Raw genomic sequence first — 9,427 nt, forward strand, 5'->3', positions numbered from 1 at the left:
CTCTCTGCTGTTATCAGTGCTGTCCTGTGAGGACATAATGGTGTGGACTATTGTGTTGCTATGAGCTATCACTGCTACACTGAGGACAGAGGTGTGGAAAGGGATGAGGCTGTGGACCTTGAAGAATTCTAAGTTGCTGGTCCACCCCAATGAAGACCGATAACTGTTACGAGGACAAAGTCACCAGCAACTAGAAGCATTTCTAACGTATGCAAGCCTCCTCTCACTGGTACATTCCCATGCTTTTTTGAGTCACAGGACACATGGTTATCTGTAGACTGACTTTGATTCGGCCAGGGCAGACACGAGTTAAAGAAGCAAATTGTCAGTGTCATTGACAGAGCAAATGAAAGACACATTAGAATCACCTTCCCTCTCCATATAATCTTTGTCGTTTGCCTCTACACACTTTCCAGTGTTCTTCACAGAGAGGAATGGGAAGAGAGGAAATGACCACTGGTTCTCTCTGCCCACCAGGGGGTGACTTAAACTGTGACTGGCTTTTATTGAATAAGATTGAATCACTGAAGTTCTGTAGGGGATAGTGGTTCATTTACCTGCCTCTGCCTGACTCTAAGGAGTTGTTTAGCCTCCTGTGTGTAGCCTTGGTGAACCAGTTCAGAACCAAAGAACCTGGATCTCCCTTGGCAAAGGTTTGGGCACCAATCCAGAGGCCAATTGGATTCTTTCTCCAGAAAGCATCAATCCCAATGGCGGAGCTCCCTCCATTCTTGCTGCTTTGTCTTGGGTTCCAGAAGGTCAAACTCAAGAGTCTGTGATCTATCCCAGTTCTTACATACGCAGATACACATGTACACACATGCAAGTACACTCAAACACAGACCCACACTCACAGAAACACAAATATGTACACATGCACACACACTCAAATGCTCATGCAAAGCATGCATACACACACACACACAGGCACACACTTGCACACACAGTCTCTCTCATACCTTTGCCACGAAAGAATCAAAGGCAAACTTCAATCTGAAATTTAAAGGAAACAGAAAACGTAGATTCCTGTGTACTCTATGTTAGTGGAGGGCACGGCAGGACGCTGATTGTAAAACTGGCCCCAATTGCCCTAACTTCCCCTTGCATGGTGACTTTTAATCCCTACCTACAAAAGTGGAATCTATATTTTACCCCTTGAAAAAAAAAAAAATATATATATATATATATATATATATATATATATATATATATAATGTTTCAGTGTCCTGTGAACAAACATATACTATCCTGATGAAGAATGAAAGACATGGAACAGAATTGAGTCATTCTAGCCATCCTGGCTAGGCTCTAAAACTCTGAGTAAGCCCAACCCTACACCAGAAAAGTAGCCTATAAACGAACTCCAGCTGACTGAAGATTCATGAGGTGGCTTAGTCACAATGAATAGAACTATAGAGTTGATGATAAACTCCTGAGCAATAATTAGTCACTATTTTAACTCTGTTGGGTTTGGAATAGTTTGTTACACAGGAATAACTAACAGCATATAAGAGCCAAAGAGCACTAATGCTCAGCCAGTTATCTTTTTTTTTTATTAATTCAAGTTAGGGAACAAGTTTGTTTCACATGTAAGTCCCTTCTCCCTCTCCCTCTCCCTCTCCTCACCCCCATCCCTCCTCCCCCACCCCCATGCTACCCCCCACCCCATCTACCTACAACTCCCCAGGCAGGGTAGGGCCCTCAATGGGGGCTCTTCAAAGTCCAACAAATCTTCCTGTGCTGGGCCTGGGCCCTTCCCCATGTATCCAGGGCCAGTGTATCCCTTCACATGGTATGGGCTCTCAAAGTCTCTTCTTATACCAGGGAAAAATGCTAATCCACTTCCAGAGGCTCCCTGGAGTGCAGAGGCCTCCTTATTGGCATCCATGTTCAGGGGGCTGGATCAGTCTTGTACTGGCCTCCCAGATAGCATCTGGGTTTGATGTGCTCTCCCTTGTTCAGGCCAACAATTTCTGTGGGTTTCTCCAACCTGGTACAGACCCCTTCGATCTTCATTCCTCCCTCTCTTCAACTAAATTCAGATTTCAGCTCAGTGTATTTCTGTGGATGTCTGTCTCAGCTTCCATCAGCCACTGGATGAGGGCTCTAGGATGGCATAAAGAGTAGTCATCAATCTCATTTTAGGGGAAGGGCTTTCAGGTTATCCTCTCCTCCATTGCCTGGATTGTCAGATCGTGTCATCCTTGTAGGTCTCTGGAGATCTCCCTAGTTCCAGATCTCTTCTCGGACCTATAGTAGCTCCCTCTAATATGGTATCTCTCATCCTGCTGTCTCTCCTCTATTCTTCCACCAACTCAATATCTCTGCTCCTCCATTTCCTCTCCTCTACTCCTCTTCTCATGCTCTTATTGTGGAAGCACCCTCTCCCCTACCCTCATGCTCCAATTAGCTCAGGAGTCCATGCCACTAACCATTCCTGGGGTCTATTTATCCCTTAGAGTCCTTCATGTTTCCTAGTTTCTTTGGTGAAGAGGATTATAGGCTGGTAAACCTTTGCTCTATGTCTAAAATTCATATATGAGTGAGTACATACCATGTTTGTCTTTTTGTGACTGGGTTACCTCACTCAGGATGGTTTCTTCTAGTTCCATCCATTTGCCTGAGAATTTCAAGATTCCATTGCTTTTTTCTGCTGAGTAGTACTCCATTGTATAAATGTACCACATTTTCTCTATCCATTCTTCAGTTGAGGGGCATCTAGGTTGCTTCCAGGTTCTGGCTATTACAAACAATGCTGCTATGAACATGGTTGAACATATGTCCTTGTTGTATGAACATGCACTATTTGGGTATATACCCAAGAGAGGAATGGCTGGATCTTGAGGTAGATTGATTCCCATTTTTCTGAGCAACCGCCATACTGATTTCCAGAGTGGTCTTACAAGTTCACACTCCCACCAGCAATGGAGGAGTGTTCCTTCTTCTCCACATCCTCTCCAACATAGATTGTCATTGGTATTTTTGATTTTAGCCATCCTGACAGGTGTAAAATGGTATCTCAGAGTTGTTTTGAGTTGCATTTCTCTGATGGCCAAGGATTTTGAACACTTTCTCAAGTGTCTTTCAGCCATTTCAGATTCCTCTGTTGAAAATTCTCTGTTTAGTTCTGCACCCCACTTTTTAATTTCATTGTTTGGTGTTTTGGTGGCTAGCTTCTTGAGCTCCTTGTATATTTTGGAAATCAGCCCTCTGTCAGTGAAGATCTTTTCCCATTCTGTGGGCTGTCGTTTTGTCTTACTGACTGTGTCCTTTGCCTTACAGAAGCTTCTCAGTTTCAGGAGATCCCATTTATTTATTGCAGACCTCAGTGTCTGTGCTACTGGTGTGATGTTCAGGAATCGGTCTCCTGTGCCAATTTGTTCAAGGGTAATTCCCACTTTCTCTTCTAGAAGATTCAGTGTGGCTGGATTTATGGAGAGATCTTTGATCCACTTGCACTTAAGTTTCGTTCATGGTGACAGGTATGGATCTATCTGCAATCTTCTGCATGTCCGAATCCAATTGTGCCAGCACCATTTGTTGAAGATGCTATCTTTTTTCCATTGTATAGATTTAGCACCTTTGTCAAAAATAAGGTGTTCATAGGTGCATGGGTTAATATCTGGGTTTTTAATTCGATTCCATTGGTCTATCTGTCTATTCTTGTGCCAATACCAAGCTGTTTTCAGAACTATGGCTCTATATAGAGCTTGAAGTCAGGGATGGTGATGCCTCCAGAAGATCCTTTATTGTAAAGAATTGTTTTGTCTATCCTGGGTTTTTTATTTTTCCATATAAAGTTGAGTGTTGTTCTTTCAATGTCTGTGAAAAACTGTGTTCGGATTTTGATGGGGATTGCGTTGAATCTGTAGATTGCTTTTGGTAGGATTGCCATTTTTACTATGTTAATTCTACCTATCCAAGAGCATGGGAGATTTTCCATTTTCTGGTATCTTCTTTAATTTCTTTCTTTAAAGTCTCAAAGTTCTTATTGTACAGGTCTTTCACTTTTTTGGTTAGTGTTACCCCCAGATATTTTATGTTGCTTGTGGATATTGTGAAAGGTGATGTTTCCATGATTTCTTTCTCATTGGGTTTATCATCTGTATACAGTAGGGCTACAGATTTTTTTGAGTTAATTTTGTATCCTGTTACCTTGCTGAATGTGTTTATCAGCTGTAGGAGTTCCCTGGTGGAGTTTTTCGGGTCACTAATGTAGACTATCATGTCATCTGCAAATAGTGAAAGTTTGACTTCTTCCTTTCCAATTTGTATCCCTTTGATCCCCTTTTCTTGTCTTATTGCTCTAGCTAGAACTTCAAGTACAATATTGAAGAGGTATGGAGAGAGTGGACAGCCTTGTCTTGTTCCTGATTTTAGAGGAAACGCTTTGAGTTTCTCTCCATTTAGTTTGATGTTGGCTATTGGTTTGGTGTATATTGCGTTTATCATGTTTAGATATGTTCCTGTTATTCCTGTTCTCTCCAAGATCTTTATCATGAAGGGATGTTGGATTTTGTCAAAGGCTTTTTCAGCATCTAGTGAGATGATCATGTGGTTTTTCTTTTTCAGTTTATTTATATGGTGGATTACATTGATGGATTTTCATATGTTGAACAATCCTTGCATCCCTGGGATGAAGCCTACTTGATCGTGGTGGATGATTTTTCTGATATGTTCTTGGATTCGGTTCACCAATATTTTATTGAGTATTTTAGCATCGATGTTCATGAGGGATATCGGTCTGTAGTTCTCTTTCTTAGTCATATCTTTGTTAATTAGCATGCTCTCTCTCTGCCTTTTGGTTAGTTTAGCTAGAGGTTTGTCTATCTTGTTGATCTTCTCAAAGAACCAACTCTTTGTTTCATTGATTCTATGTAATGTTTTCCTAGTTTCTACTTTATTGATTTCAGCTCTCAGGTTGATTATTTCCTGGCATCTACTCCTCCTTGGTGAGTTTGCTTCTTTTTGCTCTAATGCTTTCAGTTGTTTTGTCAATTCTCTAATGTGACTTTTCTCCAGTTTCTTCATGTGGGCACTTAGTGCTATGAACTTTCCTCTTAGCACTGCTTTCAGAATGTCCCATAAGTTTGGGTATGTTGTGTCTACATTCTCATTAAATTCTAGGAAGTCTTTAATTTCTTTTTTTTTTATTTCTTCCTCAACCCAGAAATGGTGCAATTGGGTGTTATTCATTTTCCAAGAATATGTAGGTTTTCTGCCTTTCGTATTGCTGTTGAATTCTAGCTTTAATGCATGGTGATCTGATAAGATACAGGGGGTTATTTCAATTCTTTTGTAACTATGGAGGTTTGCTTTGCTGCCTACTATGTGGTCAATTTTAGAGAAGGTGCCATGTGGCCCTGAGAAGAAGGTATATTCTTTTGAGTTTGGATGGAATGCTCTATAGATATACATTAACCCCAGTTGGGTCATAACTTCTTTCAGATCCTTTGTTTCTTTGTTAAGTTTCTGTCTGGTGGTCCTGTCTAGTGGCGTAAGGGGGGTGTTGAAGTCTCCTACTATAAGTGTGTGTGGTTTTATGTGTGGTTTGAGCTTTAGTAATGTTTCTTTTACAAATGTGGGTGCCTTCGTATTTGGGGCATAGATGTTCAGGATTGAGACTTCATCTTGATGGACTTTTCCTGTGATGAGTATGAAATGCCCTTCTTCATCTCTTTTGATTGATTTTAGTTTAAAGTCTAATTTGTTAGATATTAGGATTGCTACACCAGCTTGTTTCTTAAGCCCATTTGATTGGAAAATCTTTTCCCATCCTTTTACTCTGAGGTATCGCCTGTCTTTGAAGTTGAGGTGTGTTTCTTGTAAACAGCAGAAGGATGGATTCTGTCTTCGTATCCATTCTGTTAGCCTACATCTTTTTATGGGTAAGTTAAGACCATTGGCATTTAGGGATATTAATGTCCATTGATTGTTGGTTCTTGTTTGTTTTGGATTTATTGTTGGTGGTGTCATTGTGTGTGTATTTCACCCTCCTGCTTCTTTTTGTGTTTGGTAAAATTAGATTATCTACTGCCTGTGTTTTTGTGAGTGTAGTTATGTTCGTTGGGTTGGAGTTTTCCTTCCAGAACCTTCTGTAGTGCTGGATTTGAGGATATGTATTGTTTAAATCTATTTTTGTCATGGAATATCTTGTTTTCTCCATCTATAGTGATTGAAAGTTTTGCTGGGTACAGTAATCTGGGTTGACATCCATGCTCCCTTAGTGCTTGTATGGTATCTATCCAAGACCTTCTGGCTTTCAGAGTTTCCATTGAGAAGTCGGGTGTGATTCTGATTGGTTTGCCTTTATATGTTACTTGGCCTTTTTCCTTTGCTGCTCTTAATATTTTCTCTTTATTCTGTAGATTTGGTGTTTTGATTATTATGTGTCGGGGGGACTTCTTTTTGTGGTCCAGTCTGTTTGGTGTCCTGTAAGCTTCTTGTACTTTCATAGGCATATCCTTCTGTAGGTTGGGGAAGTTTTCTTCTATGATTTTGTTGAATATGTTTTCTGTACCTTTGAGCAGTGTTTCTTCACCTTCTTCTATACCTATTATTCTTAGGTTTGGTCTTTTCACGGTGTCCCATATTTCCTGGATATTTTGTGTTAGGGATTTGTTGGACTTGAGGTTTTAAAAATATGGAACACTTCACAAATTTGCATGTCATCCTTGCACAGGGGCCATGCTAATCTTCTCTGTATAGTTCCAATTTTAGTATATGTGCTGCCGAAATGAGCACTCAGCCAGTTATCTTGTTAAGAGTTTATCAATACTCTGCATGCATAATTTCTTATTGAGATACCCAAAGCCATTTATGCATTTGTTTATTTAGACAAATAACATGGCTCATCTCTACCTGTACATATTAGACAAACAAAACTTTAGAAAATTGTTCTGTCTGAATGGCAAGAACTATTTTTTTTCTGTCAATAGCTGAGCCATGAGCTAAACCATGTTTAAAGAGGTCACTGTCGGCTTTAAGCCAGGACTAGGGTTACCACTCTGCCTACCTGGGTTTGATAGCATTCAATAGTTACTCATGTCTACCAGCGAGCCTGGTGATTCTCTTTAAGACCAGAATAATCTTACGTTTATAGTCAAACCAAAACACATCTCCCACCTAACACACTCAGAAATCCTGATTCAGTTCTAGGATTACTTGGGAAACCATATGAATAGCCATGTATAAAAAGGGGGTCTGTCAGAAACAACATGGTTGAGTGAAGCCACTCACATCATAGACAAGGGCAGAGTTTGATTTTTTTCTCCCTAGGTTTTAAAATAAACTTTGGAGAATCTGTACTTTAATCTCACATATTATACCAGTAGTTTCTACAGTTCATTCAATAGTTAACCATCATTTTTATTGCACAGATTCTTCTAATAAATGTAATTTTGAAATGTCATTAATAACTTGACTTATCAAGTTATTAATAATCACTGGAAAATATTTTAGTGATTCACTTGAGTCATATATTGTCCCAAACAGAATGAAAATCCCCTTGTGAAACAGGTTTTCTGATGACAAACAGACATCTGCCAGTGTCAACAGTTATAAGGCCAAACAGGCACACTGCTTCTTGATAAATCTGTTTATTCCTGCTGATACCTCGACACAACAATTTTTCTGAAACTTACAGAAAAATAAATAACCCATCAAGTTGCTTAAGGTTAACATTTAGCACTGTCAATCTATTATTAGCAAAGTCCTTCGCCCAGGGTGAGGGAAGATGTAAGTTACTCATACATCTCTAAGAAAATTCTAGCAAAGGAGCAGAGCAAATGGTAAGAAAATCTTTACAAAATAAGGATATGCTTAGGAAGAAGTGGAAAATAAGGTCAACAGTGATGCAACCATGGTACATTTTATTTTTCTGCTCTTTCCTGAAGTTGGATACTTCTCTAGTATCCAAATAAATGCTCATTGGGGCTAATTGGAGCCAGCTGCCCAGTGTTTGGTTTTTAGTCCATATTGAGTAACCGTCTAGCAAAGCCTGGGGCTTTTGGAAGCTCTAGTGTCTTTCGTCTCACAGCAAGCAGACTACAGCTCCTAAAGGGGGGCGAAGTTAAATCTCCTCCAAAGCAAATACAGCTCACCAGATTGCAGTACTCAGATTTCCAACAGCCAACGCTGAGTCTACACTACTTCCTGCCGCTGATGTTGGCTCACTATTTATCCTTCGGATTAGAAACCCGTGGATACCAGAATCCATGGCCACCTGTTCTACATGTCCTGTCTTGTCTGTCTGGTCATATTCCATCTCCAAACCTATGTCTTAGGTAGGTCTGAAGGGGAAAAATAAAGAGAATAACTTCCCAGCCCTTCTCCAAAGGGATGCCATTTCTTATAATACTTTCTAAGACCAGTTCTCATCCTGTGGGCCGCGACCCTTTGGGGGTCAAATGACCCTTTCACACAGGCCACATATCAGATATCCTGCATATCATATATTAACATTATGATTTATAGAAGTAGCAGAATTACAGTTATGAAGTAGCAATAAAATAATTCTATGGTCTAGGGTCTTGTATTAAAGGATTGCAGCACTAGGAAGGTTTAGAACCACTGGTCTAAGATCAGTGTCCAAACACTACACTTTTGCAAAAATGGTAAACTAGTGAAGTGGAGAGCATCTTCGTAGCTCCTTCCCTAGAAGCATCAGGCACTTGGGGCATCGTTCTAATTCAATGAATTCATAAACAAACTTGTTTGCTTGGTCTCTGAACATGCTGGACTGGAAAGCAAGTGTCCTAGTGAAGAGATCCTAGGAGTCCTCAAAGAACTATAATCAGGTGGCAGTGAATGCCAAGATGTGGTGGTATATTGTTTATACTTTATGAAAGTCATGGGGATCAAAATAGCAAAGCAGCCCATACCTGTAAGCCATAGAATCCAGGTGCACACCTTTAATTCCAGGACTCAAGATTAAGAGGTAGACGGATCTCTGAGTCCAAGACCATCCTGGGCTACTGGAGAGTGAATCAGAGCTCACGCCTTTAATCCCAGGATTTGAGAGGTATAAAAGGTAGAGGCATTCAGTCTGAGAGTTAGTCTCTAGCCACGTTGAGGAGAGCCTAAAAATCTGAGTGAATCTGAGGAGCAGTGAAGTTGGGAGCAGTTGGAGAATCGGCCCTCTGATCTGAGCTAAGGTAAGAGCTAGTGGCTGGCTGCTTTGCTTCCCTGATCTTCAAGCCTGAAGAGCAAGCCTGTAGTCACAGCACTCAGGAGGTGGAGGCAGGTGGATCTCTGTGAGTTCCAGGCCAGCCTGGCACATATGCATACTCACTCTTGCTTTCATTTTCTGTTTCTCTGTCTGTCAAAAAAGAATAAAATGCAACTTTTAAAAATGATAAAGAATATAGCAATAAATCCAAATGAATAATACATATCCACAATTAGGAGCCAAAACTTCAGAAAGTGT

The 9,427-nt window shown here is 40.4% G+C and overlaps 1 non-coding gene across 1 annotated transcript; it reads right to left on the bottom strand.

The window, feature by feature from the left end:
- Positions 1–6,637: 6,637 nt before the first annotated feature.
- Positions 6,638–6,744, bottom strand: LOC113834788. The gene has a single exon (XR_003483588.1). It is a non-coding gene; the product is annotated as a U6 spliceosomal RNA (small nuclear RNA).
- Positions 6,745–9,427: the final 2,683 nt, after the last annotated feature.

This window comes from Cricetulus griseus, chromosome 3, assembly GCF_003668045.3.
Source record: "Cricetulus griseus strain 17A/GY chromosome 3, alternate assembly CriGri-PICRH-1.0, whole genome shotgun sequence".
NCBI classification, from domain to species: domain Eukaryota; kingdom Metazoa; phylum Chordata; class Mammalia; order Rodentia; family Cricetidae; genus Cricetulus; species Cricetulus griseus.